The sequence below is a fragment of the Coregonus clupeaformis genome, chromosome 13, assembly GCF_020615455.1.
Source record: "Coregonus clupeaformis isolate EN_2021a chromosome 13, ASM2061545v1, whole genome shotgun sequence".
NCBI lineage: Eukaryota > Metazoa > Chordata > Actinopteri > Salmoniformes > Salmonidae > Coregonus > Coregonus clupeaformis.
Genome location: NC_059204.1, coordinates 22,861,204 through 22,881,644, shown reverse-complemented (window position 1 = coordinate 22,881,644; position 20,441 = coordinate 22,861,204). Strand labels below are relative to the sequence as shown.

Genomic DNA, 20,441 nt, shown 5'->3' with positions numbered 1-20,441 from the left:
CATCCCTTAATGTCACAATATTCCATTGACGACACATGGGGTGTTTTGTATTAAATAGGATGACCCGATGCCTTTTTTAAGGCTGGCAGAGGCCCTGAGCTACAGTAAATAATTAGCAGAGATTAACTACGCTGCGACAGGCAGGCAGGCTGCTATGCCACGTAATGGCTGCTCTGAGGTCACTGCACACCGTCACATTATTATTATTTTCTGCCACTAATTATATTTGAGAAGATTAGATCCACCCGGGCGCTTGTTAAAAACTTGTGAGCGGTGGCGGCCTCCTCTCCAGCGCACGTGGAGCTTTGTGTGTTTGTGTGAGAGAGCTGTGGAGCAGTACCAGAGGGCCGATCTCTGAAACCCTGATGGACAGTTGGCTGTCGGAAGATGACAGTGGGACAGAGGCGCACCGTAATTCTGCCTGACTGCCGTGTCACAAAGTGTCACAATCTGTTCCTGACACCCCCGCTACAGGACCCTGAACGACAAGCCAGAGCAGACGAGAAGAGAGCGAGAGGGAGTGCCGCCGGAGCAGACAGGGGAGTGTATGCGGGAGAGGGAAATTGGGAGAGAGAGAGGACGAGAGAAAGAGAGAGAGGGGGGGAAGGGGAGGAGAGGGAGAGGGAGAGGGAGAGGGAGAGGGAGAGGGAGAGGGAGAGGGCTTGATCTGAAACACTAGAGGCGGAAATAAGCCACGTCTCACCTCTTCCTCAAGACAGCCTATTCATCTGTTTGCTTTAAAGGAGAGGTGGTTCAAGATCGCTCTCTTTCTCTCTCTCAGACCCATGTCCTCTAGCTAGCTAGCTGTACATAGTTAGATGATGTTCATAGACACAATGAATCACAGGGAGAGATAGAAATAGTGCTTGTAGACAAGTGTCCTGCATCTGTTTAGAAGCTCATAACTTCTGAGAAATATTGGGTAAACAAGCAGTATCTTCCAGGCTTTTTCATGAATAAATACAATGTTCCTGCCTTACTCTAAAAAGGAGCCATTGTGGTGATTTCTAACGTTTTACTAAACATCTTTCAATCTGATCGTACATTTTTGTGAAATTATAGTGTGTTTGTGTTAGAGTACCATGATCAGAGCATGTGCATGTTCCTTTGAGATGACTTACACATTACAAGTCATTATAGGACCCAATGATTGTGGGGTGTTGTTTGAGGCCAGGCACTGTGACATCAGCGGGCTAGAGGAAGGTGGCAAGTTTATCCAGTGTGTGTCTGCTCTGCAGGCAGCCATGTTTCAGTCAGACAAAACACAATAATAAAGGCTTGATGTGTGTGTGTGTGTGTGTGTGTGTTGTGTTCCTACTGTTTCTCCTCCATACTCACACTGACAACCAACCCATCTCTGACTGAGCCGGAGGAATTAGGAGGATGATACTATGTTAATGAACTAATTATAGGTATAACATTCTGACTTCCATATGTAAATGATTGTCTCTAGTAAGGAACATTTTAAATTATAGAGAGACAGAGAGAAAGATAGCGAGAGAGAGAGGGGGGAGAGAAGGTGAAAGAGAGGGGGGAAGAGAAAGAGAGAGAGAGAGAGAGAGAGAGAGAGAGAGAGAGAGAGAGAGAGAGAGAGAGAGAGAGAGAGAGAGAGAGAGAGAGAGAAAAAATCTCTGGAACTGGATAATTAATTGATGCAAGCAATTACAACTTCCATGTCGGAGCAAATTGGCCGGCATATCTCGAATTGTAAGGGGACTGTGACCTCATTTTCAGCGGTGTGTCAGGGAATAATCAAAATATGTACTGAGGAGGTGGGATGGACACAATGTCACACAGACATGCATTGACCAGATTACACAACCAGGTCAATGTAAGGGCTAGATCCCCTTTGGACACAGCCAGGCGCGGAGAAAGAAATACAAGTTCCTTATGCCCTGGGACATGAAAAGTACAGTGAGGTTGAAAAACAAAATACCAGCGAAAACGTTGTGGTTTCTTCATATGTTCGAGCAAATTAAATAATCACAGTAATCATTAAAAACAACAACTATATTATATGACATTAATCTCTTTTCAAAAGTGGTAATTTCACAGTTAGAATCATTTTGCCACATGTGTGAAGGAATTCCAAATATACTGTAATGTATTCATTAAAAGCCACTAATAACTAGGTTCAGGTTTACCAGACATTTATTTTTGCTCTATTTCAGCAGAAAACACTCCGATTTACATGGATATGATAGGTTAGACGTTTCCAAATATCACTTCCAGATGTTTCATTACAAAGCGACATTCAAAGACCACACTGCAGGAAAATAACTTATTATCATATCTGAGAAGGCAAGGCAAGCCGGAGCAGACAAGGATGAATTCACAAGAACCCACAGTTTTCACATTTTAATTTGGGTTGGAAACACTCCATGTCCTATTATGATTGTCCTGTGCAACAGAACACCCATTGACCAGCAGTCTTAACACAGCTACAACCAAACGACTTCCATATGACCTATGGGACTTTCAGGTGGGCCCAGGGAGAGAACAGTATAAGGCTACAGGGTGATTCCTAACGAAACCAGGACAAAAAAAGACCAGCAGTTCTACTTCACAGTAGGGCCGTTTTATTTTTTTTTAAAGGTCAACTACCCCGTAGAACCAACTTTTCTGGTTTTAAACGGCGTATGTGGCATTGATATGTCAGAAACATGAATTATAGTGTCAAAGTTGACTACAAAGTGTACACACACCTTTCCCTATCAGGAGACTGAAAAGATTTGGCATGGGTCCCCAGATCCTCAAAAAGTTCTACAGCTGCACCATTGAGAGCATCCTGACCGGTTGCATCACCGCCTGGTATGGCAACTGGGGCCAAGCTTCCTGCCATCCAGGACCTATATACTAGGCGGTGTCAGAGGAAGGCATCAAAAATTATCAAAGACTCCAGTCACCTAAGTCACAGACTGTTCTCTCTGCTACCACACGGCAAGCGGTACCGGAGCGCCAAGTCTAGGACCAAAAGGCTCCTTAACAGCTTCTACCCCCAAGCCATAAGACTGCTGAACAATTAATGAAATGGCCACCCAGACTATTTACATTGACCCCCCCTCCCCTCCATTTGTTTTTACACTGCTGCTACTCGCTGTTTATTATCTATGCATAGTCACTTTACCCCTGTACAAATTACCTCGACTAACCTGTACCCCCACACATTGACTTGGTACCGGTACCCCCTGTATATAGCCTCGTTAGTGTTATTTTATTGTGTTACTTTGTATAATTTTTTACCTTAGTTTATTTAGTAAATATTTTCTTAACTCTTTCTTGAACTGCATTGTTGGTTAAGGGCCCACCAACATGAGAAAAAGCAGTTGAGCTGATTGCGCTCTATCAGCTTTGCACGCTCTAGCCAATCATAGCAGCCAGAACTTCCAGACAGTGAGACAGACCTGCCCATTACGCAGACAGACCTGCCCATTATGTTGAAATAACCCTTGGCCCTAAGCCCTATATGCAAACATAAGTGACCACTTGCTAATGTGTTTGACAGTGTCAATCACTCCAGTCTGCCAATTTTTCGGCAAAATTTGAATTGAAACGATCAATTGTAAATATTACGAAATCCTTTGAGCATCTTGTGTCCTCCGCAACCTGTTTTGTAACATGATTCCCTATAAAACCCAGACAGACGCACACTCTGGTAATAGATAGTGAGAAAGTTGTAAAAAACTCAACGACACCGAAGCACACACCTCGCCACTCGTCAGTGACTTGATAAGCTGATTGTGGCTTGGTTGCTCAATGTGCCTGCTAGCTACTACTTTCTTAGCCTCATTGACAAACACAGAGTTGGAACTTAGCTAGCTAGCAAGTGATTTTGGGCACTGATAAACAGAGTGTAGCTTGTGCTTTATTTACGATAGTTTGAATGTTTGCAGATGATGAAGTTCTAGACATGTTATATTTTTCCGAAATCAGTCCTGAGCGTGCAGCCAGAATTTCCCGACTCGATAGACTGTATGCAGTGCACTAGTCCTTGGCAGAGACATCTAAATGAATGACAGATTTCTTGATTTATCTTAGATTAATTCTGACTATTTCAAGGAAGTGACTATGTTGTTGCTACGGTGACTCAGGAGGGACAAACAAGAGTACCTGCCAGGGTACGATATGCAAACATAATACACCCAGATCAAACCACACCCCCAAGACAACTCTCGTTTAGGCTTCAGTCATGGCCGCTAGCATTTCTTAATGAGCAATCTTCAAAACGAAGCCAAATCAGGAAGTGCAGTCGCCCTTTATAAATGTACATATTTTTAAGTTTTTTGTTGAAATGCCTTCTTGAGCATTTTAACTTTAATGTGCCTTTATTATAAACTTGTATGGAATCAGTAAATATGAATAAAAATGTAAAATTCAGACAAGGAGAAAGCACTGAGCCATACAGGGAGAAAGACAACCTCCTTCCTGGCTAGTCATGATTGACTGAGATAATGGTGAGGTTGGACATGCAAAGAGATGAGTCCTGATTGGTCTGTCATGTCACAGGTTTCTGTCTATAACAGAATGGGCTCTTCCCTGGTCAGTATATAGGTCATCTTTGCTACCGCAGATTTTTGGAAAGATAAAGCAATGGACAACTGCAAAAGTATTGCTACAGTTCTCAAAAACATTGCTTCCCTGAATTTAACTGGCTTTTAAGTAGAGAGACTTTCTGGAGGACAATGCCATGCTGACTCACATGTTTTTACATGTGTGGGTGGAGTGGGGCTTAAGAGGGTCTGAATGATACTGAATGGGCGTAAACAAAGAAGAGGTCTCTAAGAAGAGTGAAAATATAAATAATTAAAAAGGCATTTTCTCCTACTTATCTTTAAAGTTGATCCATTTTTAAAGCATCATAACTTTCCCATCATCTACAGTGTATGAATTTTGTCTCCTGAGTGGCGCAGTGGTCTAAGGCACTGCATCGCAGTGCTAACTGTGCCACTAGAGATCCTGGTTCGAATCCAGGTTCTGTCGCAGCCGGCCGCGACCAGGAGACTCATGGGCGGCGCACAATTGGCCCAGCGTCGTCCAGGGTAGGGGAGGGAATGGCCGGCAGGGATGTAGCTCAGTTGATAGAGCATGGTGTTTGCAACGCCAGGGTTGTGGGTTCGATTCCCACGGGGGGCCAGTATAAAAAAAAAACATGTATTCACTAACTGTAAGTCGCTCTGGATAAGAGCGTCTGCTAAATGACTAAAATGTAAATGTAAAATGTATGATATACCATTTTGAAGCTCTGAGTCTGTACTTTTACAAGTGTAAAAATAAGCAAATCACTTACATTTGACATAAACATCAATAGAGAAATCTGGACACATATGAAGCTTTACCGCTTGCTCTGAAATATGAGTAGTGTTTCAATTTAAATCATTTTCTTACATTACTTTATGAATATTCAAAAATATAAACAGGATTTATGATTGACTAATTTTGTAAAATATATTGTTGAACATAATATACTCTACGGGTAGTCTGGAAAACCCGACCCTAGGCAATGCAGTGACTAGGGTCTGGTTTCTTTTGGCACAGAGGAACTATGTCACAGCCTACGTCACTACTTTATCCGCTTCATTCAAATACTAAATAGTAGCTAGCAAGATGGAGATCACGGAGGTAATTTTTTTATAAGTGCATTTCGCAAGTGGCTAGTTTGCATTAACTAACTTAACTAAAACCACTGCAAAGGTTTTGCCTGAAAACTTTGTTTTTGAATTGTGACGTTCTGGCATGTCGTGATTTTTTTCCCTTATCGACGTAAACAGTGACGTAGTTCCTCTATGACAAAAAAATCCATAATTGAAACCAGACCCTAGTGACTGTGTTGCATAGGGTTGGGATTTCGAGACTACTTTATGGGCATATCAATGTTCTAAGTGGGATCTATGCTACTTTTAGACTTATGATCCAATTTGTAAGCATTACCAACAGAGTGAAGGTGAAAATGGATAAAGAATTGTCACCAACTCCTGGTGATTTGCAGGATGTGCAATGCTGCAAGTAAAAGGAGGGCTGTGATTGGTTACATTGCCTACTATGCCAATTATGCTGTATAGAATGTACAATCACTTTCCAACTAGCAGAGATCCCACTCTGGAACTTTGATATGCCCATAGAGTGTATTATGTCCAATAAATATATATAAAACATTCGTATATTTTTCAATATTCATGTTTATATTTCTCAATATTCATAAATAATAAAATGTTTATTGAAATCAAAATACTACTCATATTACAGAGCAAGCGGTAAAGCTTAATATGACACCAATCTTTGCTTTGTAGCACCTACAGATGAAACATTATGGCGTCTTAAAGGAGGCCTGGGTAAGGCCAAAATGTCATAAATAAGCCAACTTTGATTAATTATAGTATTTCTAAATTTTGCTTTTAGATACAAATGTCAAATATACAGTGGGGAGAACAAGTAGGTTTTCCTACTTACAAAGCATGTAGAGGTCTGTAATTTTTATCATAGGTACACTTCAACTGTGAGAGACAAAAATCCAGAAAATCACATTGTATGATTTTTAAGTAATTAATTAGCATTTTATTGCATGACATAAGTATTTGATCACCTACCAACCAGTAAGAATTACGGCTCTCACAGACCTGTTAGTTTTTCTTAAAGAAGCCCTCCTGTTCTCCACTCATTACCTGTATTAACTGCACCTGTTTGAACTCGTTACCTGTATAAAAGACACCTGTCCACACACTCAATCAAACAGACTCCAACCTCTCCACAATGGCCAAGGCCAGAGAGCTGTGTAAGGACATCAGGGATAAAATTGTAGACCTGCACAAGGCTGGGATGGGCTACAGGACAATAGGCAAGCAGCTTGGTGAGAAGGCAACAACTGTTGGCGCAATTATTAGAAAATGGAAGAAGTTCAAGATGACGGTCAATCACCCTCGGCCTGGGGCTCCATGCAAGATCTCACCTCGTGGGGCATCAATGATCATGAGGAAGGTGAGGGATCAGCCCAGAACTACACGGCAGGACCTGGTCAATGACCTGAAGAGAGCTGGGACCACAGTCTCAAAGAAAACCATTAGTAACACACTACGCCGTCATGGATTAAAATCCTGCAGCGCACGCAAGGTCCCCCTGCTCAAGCCAGTGCATGTCCAGGCCCGTCTGAAGTTTGCCAATGACCATCTGGATGATCCAGAGGAGGAATGGGAGAAGGTCATGTGGTCTGATGAGAAAAAAATAGAGCTTTTTGGTCTAAACTCCACTCGCCGTGTTTGGAGGAAGAAGAAGAATGAGTACAACCCCAAGAACACCATCCCAACCATGAAGCATGGAGGTGGAAACATCATTCTTTGGGGATGCTTTTCTGCAAAGGGGACAGGACGACTGCACCGTATTGAGGGGAGGATGGATGGGGCCATGTATCGCGAGATCTTGGCCAACATCCTCCTTCCCTCAGTAAGAGAATTGAAGATGGGTCGTGGCTGGGTCTTCCAGCATGACAACGACCCGAAACACACAGCCAGGGCAACTAAGGAGTGGCTCCGTAAGAAGCATCTCAAGGTCCTGGAGTGGCCTAGCCAGTCTCCAGACCTGAACCCAATAGAAAATCTTTGGAGAATGCTGAAAGTCCCTATTGCCCAGTGACAGCCCCGAAACCTGAAGGATCTGGAGAAGGTCTGTATGGAGGAGTGGGCCAAAATCCCTGCTGCAGTGTGTGCAAACCTGGTCAAGACCTACAGGAAACGTATGATCTCTGTAATTGCAAACAAAGGTTTCTGTACCAAATATTAAGTTCTGCTTTTCTGATGTATCAAATACGTATGTCATGCAATAAAATGCAAATTAATTACTTAAAAATCATACAATGTGATTTTCTGGATTTTTGTTTTAGATTCCGTCTCTCACAGTTGAAGTGTACCTATGATAAAAATTACAGACCTCTACATGCTTTGTAAGTAGGAAAACCTGCAAAATTGGCAGTGTATCAAATACTTGTTCTCCCCACTGTATGTCAACAATCTTTCCTCCAAAGGACCATTCTATGGATTACATTTTGTGAAAATAAAAAAATATTGTGGTCTTATTCGGTCCTAGTTTCGTGAGGAATATAAGCTGTAAAACACCTCACTATCTCAGCCCTGTCTCCTGAATTAAAATCAAATCAAATCAAATGTTATTTGTCACATGCTTCGTAAACAACAGGTGTAGACTAACAGTGAAATTCTTACTTAGTGTTGATGTGAGCCATGACCAGCATGCTCTGAGTACACATCCTGTTATTCCGTCTGGCCCTGCGGCCTTGCGAATGTTAACCTGTTTAAAGGTCTTACTCACATCAGCTACGGAGAGTGAGATCACACAGTCGTTGGGAACAGCTGGTGCTCTCATGGATGGTTCAGTGTTGCTTGCCTCGAAGCGAGCATAGAAGGCATTTAGCTCATCTGGTAGGCTCACATCGCTGTAATCCGTGATAGTTTGCAAGCCCTGCCACATCCGTCGAGCTTAGTGCTGTATTGACGCTTTGCCTGTTTGATGGCTCATCGTTGACCGTAGCGGGATTTCTTAGCTCAGCGCGGATGTTGCCTGTAATCCATGGCTTCTGGTTGGGGTACGTACGGTCACTGTGGGGACGACGTCATCGATGCACTTATTAATGAAGCCGGTGTCGTGACGTGACTTACCGGTGACTGATGTGGCAAACTCCACAATGTTATCGGATGAATCCCAGAACATATTCCAGTCTGTGCTACCGAAACAGTCCTGTAGCTTAGCATCTGCTTCATCGGACCACTTCCATATTGAACGCATAACTGGTACTTCCTGTTTGAGTTTTTGCTTGTAAGCAGGAAGCGGGAGGATAGTTATAGCATTTCTGTGTGTGGAGTAAAGGTGGACTAGAGTTTAGTTGCCTCTAGTTGCACAGATGACATTCTGGTGAAAATTAGGTAATATAGATTTTTGTTTCCCTGCGTTAAAATCACTGGCCTCGAGTCCCGGAAATTAAGGCCTGGTAAGCAGAACATCCAGAGCTTCCAAATCGAGGTTAGTGATCCCATTCTGATGTCTGGTTTCGGTCATAGGAAATGATGGCGGCGACATTATGTACAACAAAAGTTAAGATCAGCTTAAAAGAAGACATGGCCACTGTATATTCCGTCAATATGAGTATTAGCCTGAACGTTTCTAGAGCCCTGCATCAGTATTTCTATGACCATAAAGCTGCTAACGAGAGTTGAGCATAAATTATGTTACTTACAATTCACAAATGTCTGTGCTGATGCATGAAAGAATGTACCTGTCAACTGAAAAAACAACTGGACAAATAAGGGAGAATGATCATGGTGAATTAGTGGATCATATTTTGTTATTTCTAAATCTATTTATTTCCTGTCCCCATCTGCCTGCCTGCCTCGATGGACACTGACTGGCGGGCTACGACACCAAACACTCTTGGGCCTCTCTCTCTCTCTCCCTCTCGCCCATCTCTCATCAAGGCCTTGGGTAGTAACCAAAAAAAATAGTAATGTGCTGTTTACTCGCATTTCAAGCCCCGTAATTGCCAATTTATTTGATAGGCAGCCGGATAATGATGGCATTTCACCTCTGCCACAGAGACTAAACACGTCTGAATAATCCCAGCCTCCCTGCCCACCCCCATCCAGCAGACTCCCTCTTCCCAGGACTCCTGCCTGACTCCTGCCACCCAGGATGGAGATGGCGGCTGGGAGAGAGGGGTGGCAGTGGTGGTGGGGAGGGAGGGAGGCCTGTATGCCTGCTGTGAACCCAACGCTGATCAAACGCTCCCTAAAGGGGACCACAGGCTTCAGAGCAAATATAGCATTGCCTGCCAATTTAGCTGGGGTTTGGGGTTAAAGCTAACCCCAATGAAGCTGATGTGCCATTTGTAGGTCCTAATGGGCTGCCAAGGAAAGAGGGAGGAAAGAGAGAGAGAGAGAGAGAGAGAGAGAGAGAGAGAGAGAGAGAGAGAGAGAGAGAGAGAGAGAGAGAGAGAGAGAGAGAGAGAGAGAGGGAAAATAGAGAGAGAGAGGAGATGGGGTCCAGGCTGACCTACCCTGCCCTCTCTGTTCCTCCCAGGCAGTCCAGGGTAGCACAGGAGGCTGATCCATTTAATCTGTGCAGAGTCAGAGGGCGAGGGGGGTGCAGGCAGGCCTTTAGCAAACATCATTAGCAAACTGTTGGTGTCTAACGAATGGCCAGGGTTACTCATAGCCCTGCCTCACACTGCTCCATAGGACTAATAACTCACTTTGATGCACTGTGTGGCGTGTGTGTGTGCGTACACACAAGTGTGTGTGCATGTGTACATGTTGCAGTATGAATTACATTTAGTGTCAGCCTTGGTGAATCTATTTCAAGCTAAGCAACAGACTGGCCTTGTATCACATTCTTCACACGTGCCTACTATAAGCCAGAAAATCTGACCATATTTCAGATTTATCAATATGGCTTCCACAGGATCTCACCCCCCTCTTCTCTCTCACCCCCCCTTTCTCACTCCAACCCATCTCCCTCTCTCCACCCTTCCTGCCCTCCCCCTCTCTCCCCTCCCCTTTCTCACCCCATCTCCCTTTCCTCACCCTCCATCTGGGGAAGTGGTCCTGCTACAGAGGTCTCAGCTATCGCCTCATGCAATGTGTGAAGTGGGTTTTTACAGCGCGGCCAGGCGGGACTGTTCAGAGACCCGTGGGGGCCTGAGATGGGTCCTCTTATAGCGTGACTCTTTCTAAGTGGCACGTCAGGCAAAAACACTGTCCTCACACAGCCCAGCTTTCAGCAGCTCCCTTCAGACATACAGAGAGGATAGGCCCTCCATGCCAGACAGGTAGATAGACATTGTGGAGGACTGGCTTTATTCAACCCTCACAGGGCACACATTGTGGAAAAAAGGCTGTCTTGGTGAAAGATAATGTGGAGGACAAAAATCTTAACAACCACGACACAGAACTTCTGGATGGGTTAAAGAAATGTTCAAACAGAAGTAAAGATAATTTCAGGACATGCAAGATGTGTTACCACATTCAGAGGTATGTGAGTTGAAAGAGAGGAAAGTAATATGAGGCATTTAGCCTCGAATACTGGGCAATTAGGGTGTGCAATAATTGTAGCATAGCATTGTGGGGAAGGTTAGGGTCAGGTCTAATATTGGCTATGCACCCAAGATGGAAAGAGGTTGGGCTCTCCTAGACATTTTGTAGAATATGACATGACAATGTTATAGATGCTTTGTGAAGCGTCAATTTAATATGATTTATGAAGCCTTTATTAAAGCTGCAATATGTAACTTTTTGGGCAATCTGACCAAATCCACATAGAAATATGAGTTATAGATCTGTCATTCTCATTGAACGCAAGTCTAAGAAGCATTATATATGTTCTATGTACGATATTTCTATGTTTCCCATGCTTAAATTTTGTTTTTGTGTCTTTTTCTTTCGATTTTGTACACCAGCTTCAAACAGGTGAAAATTCAATATTTTTGGCTATGGAAAATATATTTATTAGATGGTACAATGATTCTCTACTCTATACTTGCTTGTTACAGTTGAAGTCGGAAGTTTACATACACTCGTTTTTCAACCACTCCACAAATTTCTAGTTAACAAACTATAGTTTTGGCAAGTCGGTTAGGACATCTACTTTGTGCATGACACAAGTCATTTTTCCAACAATTGTTTACAGACAGATTATTTCACTTATAATTCACTGTATCACAATTCCAGTGGGTCAGAAGTTTACATACACTAAGTTGACTGTGCCTTTAAACAGCTTGGAAAATTCCAGAAAATGATGTCATGGCTTTAGAAGCTTCTGATAGGCTAATTGACACAATTTGAGTCAATTGGAGGTGTATCTGTGGATGTATTTCAAGGCCTACCTTCAAACTCAGTGCCTCTTTGCTTGACATCATGGGAAAATCAAAAGAAATCAGCCAAGACCTCAGAAAAAAATGGTAGACCTCCACAAGTCTGGTTCATCCATGGGAGCAATTTCCAAATGCCTGAAGGTACCACATGAATCTGTACAAACAATAGTACGCAAGTATAAACACACTGGGACCACACAGCCATCATACCGCTCAGGAAGGAGACGCGTTCTGTCTCCTAGAGATGAACGTACTTTGGTGCGAAAAGTGCAAATCAATCCCAGAACAACAGCAAAGGACCTTGTGAAGATGCTGGAGGAAATAGGTACAAAAGTATCTACAGTGGGGAAAAAAAGTATTTAGTCAGCCACCAATTGTGCAAGTTCTCCCACTTAAAAAGATGAGAGAGGCCTGTAATTTTCATCATAGGTACACGTCAACTATGACAGACAAAATGAGAAAAAAAAATCCAGAAAATCACATTGTAGAATTTTTAATGAATTTATTGGCATATGATGGTGGAAAATAAGTATTTGGTCAATAACAAAGTTTCTCAATACTTTGTTATATACCCTTTGTTGGCAATGACACAGGTCAAACATTTTCTGTAAGTCTTCACAGGTTTTCACACACTGTTGCTGGTATTTTGGCCCATTCCTCCATGCAGATCTCCTCTAGAGCAGTGATGTTTTGGGGCTGTCGCTGGGCAACACAGACTTTCAACTCCCTCCAAAGATTTTCTATGGGGTTGAGATCTGGAGACTGGCTCAGGCCACTCCAGGACCTTGAAATGCTTCTTACGAAGCCACTCCTTCGTTGCCCGGCGGTGTGTTTGGGATCATTGTCATGCTGAAAGACCCAGCCACGTTTCATCATCAATGCCCTTGCTGATGGAAGGAGGGTTTCACTCAAAATCTCCGATACATGGCCCCATTCATTCTTTCCTTTACCGGATCAGTCGTCCTGGTCCCTTTGCAGAAAAACAGCCCCAAAGCATGATGTTTCCAACCCCATGCTTCACAGTAGGTATGGTGTTCTTTGGATGCAACTCAGCATTCTTTGTCCTCCAAACATGACGAGTTGAGTTTTTACCAAAAAGTTATATTTTGGTTTCATCTGACCATATGACATTCTCCCAATCCTCTTCTGGATCATCCAAATGCACTTCAGACGGGCCTGGACATGTACTGGCTTAAGTAGGGGGGACACGTCTCGCACTGCAGGATTTGAGTCCTGGCGGCGTAGTGTGTTACTGATGGTTGGCTTTATTACTTTGGTCCCAGCTCTCAGCAGGTCATTCACTAGGTCCCCCGTGTGGTTCTGGGATTTTTGCTCACCGTTCTTGTGATCATTTTGACCCCACGGGGTGAGATCTTGCGTGGAGCCCCAGATCGAGGGAGATTATCAGTGGTCTTGTATGTCTTCCATTTCCCTAATAATTGCTCCCACAGTTGATTTCTTCAAACCAAGCTGCTTACCTATTGCAGATTCAGTCTTCCCAGCCTGGTGCAGGTCTACAATTTTGTTTTTGGTGTCCTTTGACAGCTCTTTGGTCTTGGCCATTGTGAAGTTTGGAGTGTGACTGTTTGAGGTTGTGGACAGGTGTCTTTTATACTGATAACAAGTTCAAACAGGTGCCATTAATCAGGTAACGAGTGGAGGACAGAGGAGCCTCTTAAAGAAGTTGTTACAGGTCTGTGAGAGCCAGAAATCTTGCTTGTTTGTAGGTGACCAAATACTTATTTTCCACCATAATTTGCAAATAAATTCATTAAAAAATCCTACAATGGGATTTTCTGGATTTTTTTCTCAATTGTCTGTCATAGTTGACGTGTACCTATGATGAAAATTACAGGCCTCTCTCATCTTTTTGAGTGGGAGAACTTGCACAATTGGTGGCTGACTAAATACTTTTTTTCCCCACTGTATATCCACAGTAAAACGAGTCCTATATCGACATAACCTGAAAGGCCGCTCAGCAAGGAAGAAGCCACTGCTCCAAAACCGCTATAAAAAAGCCAGACTACGGTTTGTAACTGCACATGGGGACAAAGATCGTACTTTTTGGAGAAATTTCCTCTGGTCTGATGAAACAAAAATAGAACTGTTTGGCCATAATGACCATCGTTATGTTTGGAGGAAAAAGGGGGATGCTTGCAAGCCGAAGAACACCATCCCAACTGTGAAGCATGGGGTGGAAGCATCATGCTGTGGGGGTGCTTTGCTGCAGGAGGGACTGGTGCACTTCACAAAATAGATGGCATCATGAGGAAGGAAAATTATGTGCATATATTGAAGCAACATCTCAAGACATCAGTCAGGAAGTTAAAGCTTGGTCGCAAATGGGTCTTCCAAAAGGACAATGACCCCAAGCATACTTCCAAAGTTGTGGCAAAATGGCTGAAGGACAACAAAGTCAAGGTATTGGAGTGGCCATCACAAAGCCCTGACCTCAATTCTATAGAAAATTAGTGGGCAGAACTGAAAAAGCGTGTGCGAGCAAGGAGGCCTACAATCCTGACTCAGTTACACCAGCTCTGTCAGGAGGAATGGGCCAAAATTCACCCAACTTATTGTGGGAAGCTTGTGGAAGGCTACCCGAAACGTTTGACCCAAGTTAAACAATTTATAGGCAATGCTACCAAATACTAATTGAGTGTATGTAAACTTCTGACCCACTGGGAATGTGATGAAAGAAATAAAAGCTGAAATAAATAATTCTCTCTACTATTATTCTGACATTTCACATTCTTAAAATAAAGTGGTGATCCTAACTGACCTAAGACAGGGAACTTTTACTAGGATTAAATGTCAGGAATTGTGAAAAACTGAGTTGAAATGTATTTGACTAAGGTGTACAGTGCTATGAAAAAGTATTTGCCCCATTTCTAATTTTCTCTACTTTTGCATATTTGTGATACTGAATGTTATCAGATCTTCAACCAAAACCTAATATTAGATAAAGGGAACATAAGTGGACAAATAACACAACAATTACATATTTATTTCATTTATTTCATAAACAAAGTTATGCAACACCCAATTCCCGTGTGTGAAAAAGTAATTGCCCCCTTACACTCAATAACTGGTTGTGCCACCTTTAGCTGCAATGACTCCAATCAAATGCTTCCTGTAGTTGTTGATCAGTCTCTCACGTCGCTGTGGAGGAATTTTGGCCCACTCTTCCATGCAGAACTGCTTTAACTCAGTGACGTGTGGGTTTTCAAGCATGAACTGCTCGTTTCAAGTCCTACCACAACATCTCAATTGGGATTAGGTCTGGACTTTGACTAGGCCATTCCAAAACTTCAAATTTGTTGCTTTTTAGCTATTTTCATGTAGACTTGATTGTGTGTTTTGGATCATTGTCTTGCTGCATGACCCAGCTGCGCTTCAGCTTCAGCTCACAGACGGATGGTCTGACATTCTGCTATAGAATTCTCTGATACATAGCAGAATTCATGGTTCCTTCTATTAAGGCAAGTTGTCCAGGTCCTGAGGCAGCAAAGCATCCCCAAACTATCACACCAACACCACCATGCTTGACCTTTGGTATGATGTTCTTACTGTGGAATGCAGAGTTTGGTTTTCGCCAGGCATTACTGGAACCATGTTGTTCAAAACGTTATACTTTTGAATAATCTGTCCATAGAACGTTCTTCCAAGAGTCTTGATGATCATCCAGGTGCTTTTTGGCAAACTTGAGTCAACTTTTTGGACGAGATGTTGTGGCAGGACTTGAAACGAGCAGTTCATGCTTGAAAACCCACACTTCACTGAGTTAAAGCAGTTCTGCATGGAAGAGTGGGCCAAAATTCCTCCACAGCGACGTGAGAGACTGATCAACAACTACAGGAAGCATTTGGTTGGAGTCATTGCAGCTAAAGGTGGCACAACCAGTTATTGAGTGTAAGGGGGCAATTACTTTTTCACACAGGGGAATTGGGTGTTGCATAACTTTGTTTATGAAATAAATTAAATAAATATGTAATTGTTGTGTTATTTGTTCACTTATGTTCCCTTTATCTAATATTAGGTTTTGGTTGAAGATCTGATAACATTCAGTATCACAAATATGCAAAAGTAGAGAAAATTAGAAAGGGGGCAAATAGTTTTTCATAGCACTGTATGTAAACTTCCGACTTCAACTGTATGTCACATAAACTGAAATTAAGCGAACAATTGTAATTTTTGCAACCAGAAAATGGCGGAGCAATTTCTGCATAGTGCACCTTTAAGCAGTGCTTATGTCACCCTTTAAAAAGCACTTGTTTATGTAACATTTGACATAGTGGGTTTTGTCACATTTGACATTGGTGGTTATGTCACACAATTATGCCACATTTATGAATTATTTATAGAGCATGACATATGATTCGTGACCCATTTATATAGTGCTTATGAAGCCTTTATGAATGCTTTATGAAGCCTTTATAAGTTGCACTTCGTTTAAAGCGAGACCACAAAGGGCAAGAAACTGATGATTCTTTCAAATTCCAGTACTGAAGTAATAATTTTTTAACGCAGACAACATGGTGAGTCACATATAATGTATAGCTCAACATCGAATCATACTCTGTAACCTATTATTCAATACATTGTACTACGTTGCCCTATAATTGAAACCAATACGTTGCCCTATAATTGAAACCAACAGGTTATCACATGTCCATCTTCTCCTCAGGCCCTGAATGACAGCACTGTGTAAGTCTTCTTCTCCAAGCCCATATCACTCAGCGTGGCCTAATGAATGACAAATTAAAGGCTGTTGTTAATTTTCCATGGCACGCACAGCTGTGGCTATCAGCTATTCAAAGTGGTAAAACTGTGTCATCGTTGTTTGTCTTTATACACTCTCTCTCTCTCTCTCTCTCTCTCTCTCTCTCTCTCTCTCTCTCTTTCTCTCTCTCTCTCTCTCTCTCTCTCTCTCTCTCTCTCTCTCTCTCTCTCTCTCTCTCTCTCTCTCTCTCTCCCCCCTCTATACTGTATATATTTTCCTCACCTTTCACTCTCTCGCTCTTTCTCTCTCTCTCGCTTTTTCTCTCTTTCTCTCTCTCTCTGCCTCGCTACTACAGTACAGTAGCACAAGGTAAAGCAGCAGGTATCATTTAAATGTATGATGTCAACATCAAATTACTTATTTCATTTCATGCCTGGCCAAGCATCCTATAGCTACACGTCAGAATTCGTTTTGCTTCACTCGTTCTCTCAGTGTCTTTGTCAACAACTGGCTTCACCTTCCAACTGACAGTTTTAATTATGGACCATATCTGATAGCAGCACCTCTGTAGATTCACCACTAGAATCAAAGTAAAGGGGCTGGGGTCTGTCAGATAGCATAGCAGGCCTTTACAGAGCCTTCCTAGCACCAGTCTGCTCTCCTTACATCTCCAAGCAGGCCATGTCTAAGGCCAGCACAGAGATGGATCTCTCACCCTATGTGCCAGGCCATCATTGTAAATAAGAATTTGATCTCAATTCACTGGTTAAATAAAGGTTGAATAAATAAATGAAATACATTTACGTTTTAGATGCTGAAGAACTGAGACTGAAGAACAAGACACTGGGTAAATACAGTGCCCTCCACAATTATTGGCACCCCTGTTTAAGATGTGGTCGAGGACTTCCAAAAATTCTCATTTTTTTTAAAACAACATAGAACCCAAATGCAAAAAAAGAGAAAAATCCAACCTTTTATTTAAGTACATTACTTTGGTGTAAAAAAAAATAATCACACATTTAGAAAAAAAAAAACTTGAAATCATGTGTCCCACAATTATTGGCACCCCTAATGTTAATACTTTGTACAACCCCCTTTTGCCAACAAGACAGCACTTAATCTCCTCCTATAACATTTCACAAGATTGGAGAACACAGAGAGAGGGATCTTTGACCATTCTTCTTTGCACAATCTTTCTAGATCATCCAGTGTCCTGGGTCCTCTCTTATGCACTCTCCTCTTTAGCTCGCCCCACAGGTTTTCGATTGGGTTGAGGTCTGGGGACTGAGATGGCCATGGGAGGACCTTGAGTTTGTGACTGCTGAACCATTTTTGTGTAGATTTTGCCACATGTTTTGGATCATTATCCTGCTGAAAGACCCAATGACGACCCATCTTCAGCTTTCTGGCAGAGGCCATCAGGTTTTTATTTAAAATGTCCTGGTAGTTCAAAGCGTTCATAATGCCATGCACCCTAACAAGGTTCCCAGGGCCTTTGGAAGAGAAACAGGCCCACAGCATCACAGATCCTCCACCATACTTCACGGTGGGCATAAGGTGCTTTTCGGCATACTCATCTTTGTTTTACGCCAGACCCACTTAGAGTGTTTGTTGCCAAAAGCTCAATCTTAGTCTCATCTGACCAAAGCACACGATCCCAGTTGAAGTCCCAGTGCCGCTTAGCAAACTCCAGACGTTTACGTTTGTGAGTGTTAGTGAGAAAATGCTTTTTCCTTGCATGCCTCCCAAACAGCTTGTTGGCATGTAGAGAGCGTCTGATGGTTGTTTTGGAGACTTTGTGACCCCAAGATGCCACTCTTTGATGCAATTCTGTGACAGTGAGCTTAGGACTTTTTTTTACTTCTCTTACCATCCTCCTCACTGTGCGTTGTGGCAAGATAAACTTGGGACCTCTTCCAGCCTTGTTTGTCACTGTTCCAGTTGTTTTAAACTTCTTAATGATTCCTCTGACTGTAGATACGGGCAAGTTAAGGCGAGTGGCTATTTTCTTGTAGCCATTGCCTGACTTATGAAGGTCGACACAAATCTGCCTTACTTGAATGGTGTGTTCTCTTGTCTTTGCCATGTTGACAAATGGGTAAGAGAATTAGGCCTCTGTGTCACGTCATATTTATACCCCAGGGAAACAGGAAGTCATGAATTACTAATTAAAAGTTCCTAGATACCCTGACCAACTTTAACAACTACAGAAAAATATATTTAAAAAAAAATCAATTAAAATGTTCCGCGGAATTGTTAGGGGTGCCAATAATTGTGGGACACATGATTTCAAGTTTTTTTTCTTTCTAAATGTGTGATTTTTACTTGTACTTAAATAAAAGGTTGGATTTTTCTCTTTTTTTGCATTTGGGTTCTATGTTGTTTAAAAAAAATGAGAATTTTTGGAAGTCCTCGACCACATCTTAAACAGGGGTGCCAATAATAGTGGAGGGCACTGTAGGATGTCCTTATTCTAGTACTAAACCTTCGGGTGTATATGGTTATAACACTAACTGTAACTGTACAGCCCTGTTCACCAGAAGGAGCATGGCGGACTGCCAATGACAACACCAGGCTGGAGATCTTCTTATTGGTGAAGGGCCAATGCAAATCACATTAAGTTTTTATCAGTCCACAGGATCAGCAGCACTTACCTGTTGGCTGTGATTTGCAGCACACAATGTATCTTTGAGTAACTTAAACTTACCTTGTCAAACCTCATGTAATCTTCACAAAATACACAAATCAACCCAAAGATCACATTTAAAGCGGCAATCAGCAGTAGAAATATGTTTTGAGGCTAAATGTTGACATTGTCTGTTTTGGGATTCAAACAGAAAACACTAGAACAACATGTTTTTTAGCCAACCCAATTCTTTTAAATGTCAAAATCTGTGTGATTTTTAAAGCCTCAGATGATACTGTAAGATCCAACTTTCAAAATGAGTCATTGGCTAGCTAACAGTCAACTGACATGCTAATGTTAGCTAACTAGCTGTTTAGCTTGCCCACAAACTCATTTTTAAACACATTAACTTTAAAAACTTTTAAATGAGTAGCAAGCAAGCTACAAGTTATGCCAAATAACAGACATATCTTCTACAGTAGCACTTGTGTTGTGACGTGCAAAATGCAAACAGCGTCGCGCTGAAAACAAACAACAAATTTCAGGGCTGATTTTTTCTGAAGAGCTGTTCAGGGATATCTCTGTTGTAACTAGCACTACTGCGCTAAAATTTGAGAGTTGATACACAAGTTATACTTAGTTAAGCTTAGAATCTCCTCTTTTCAACCATATATAAAGCTCAAAATGTTTGTTGGGGTCAATCCGACTGATAATGATGGAGCAAGTCACATATAGTGTTTGTTTACATCTACTTTGTTTACAAACATTGGAGTAATGGGGTACAATGGGGTACGAGAGTTGAACTAAGCTCATGAGGCATTTAAGTTGTCATGTCTTTTTTTTTTTACCCTTTTTCTCCCCAATTGGTAATTATAGTCTTGTCCCATTGCTGCAACTCTCATACGGACTCGAGAGAGGCGAAGGTCGAGAGCCATGCGTCCTCCGAAACACAACCCCGCCAAGCCGCACTGCTTCTTGACATAATGCACGCTTAACCCGGAAGCCAGTCGCACCAATGTGTCAGAGGAAACGCTGTACACCTGGAGACCATGTCAGCGTGCATGCGCCCGGCCCGCCACAGGAGTCGCTAGAGCGTGATGGGACAAGGACATCTCGGCCGGCCAAACCCTCCTCTAACCCGGACGACGCTGGGCCAATTATGCGTCGCCTCATGGGTCCCAGTGGCGGCAGGCTGTGACACAGCCCGGTATCGAACCAGGATCTGTAGTAAC

At 42.4% G+C, this 20,441-nt stretch overlaps 1 protein-coding gene across 1 annotated transcript in view; it reads right to left on the bottom strand.

Annotated features, from left to right (window-relative positions):
• Positions 1-20,441, bottom strand: part of LOC121579768 (autism susceptibility gene 2 protein-like) — a 542,213-nt gene that overhangs the window by 259,869 nt on the left and 261,903 nt on the right. The window lies entirely within an intron of this gene.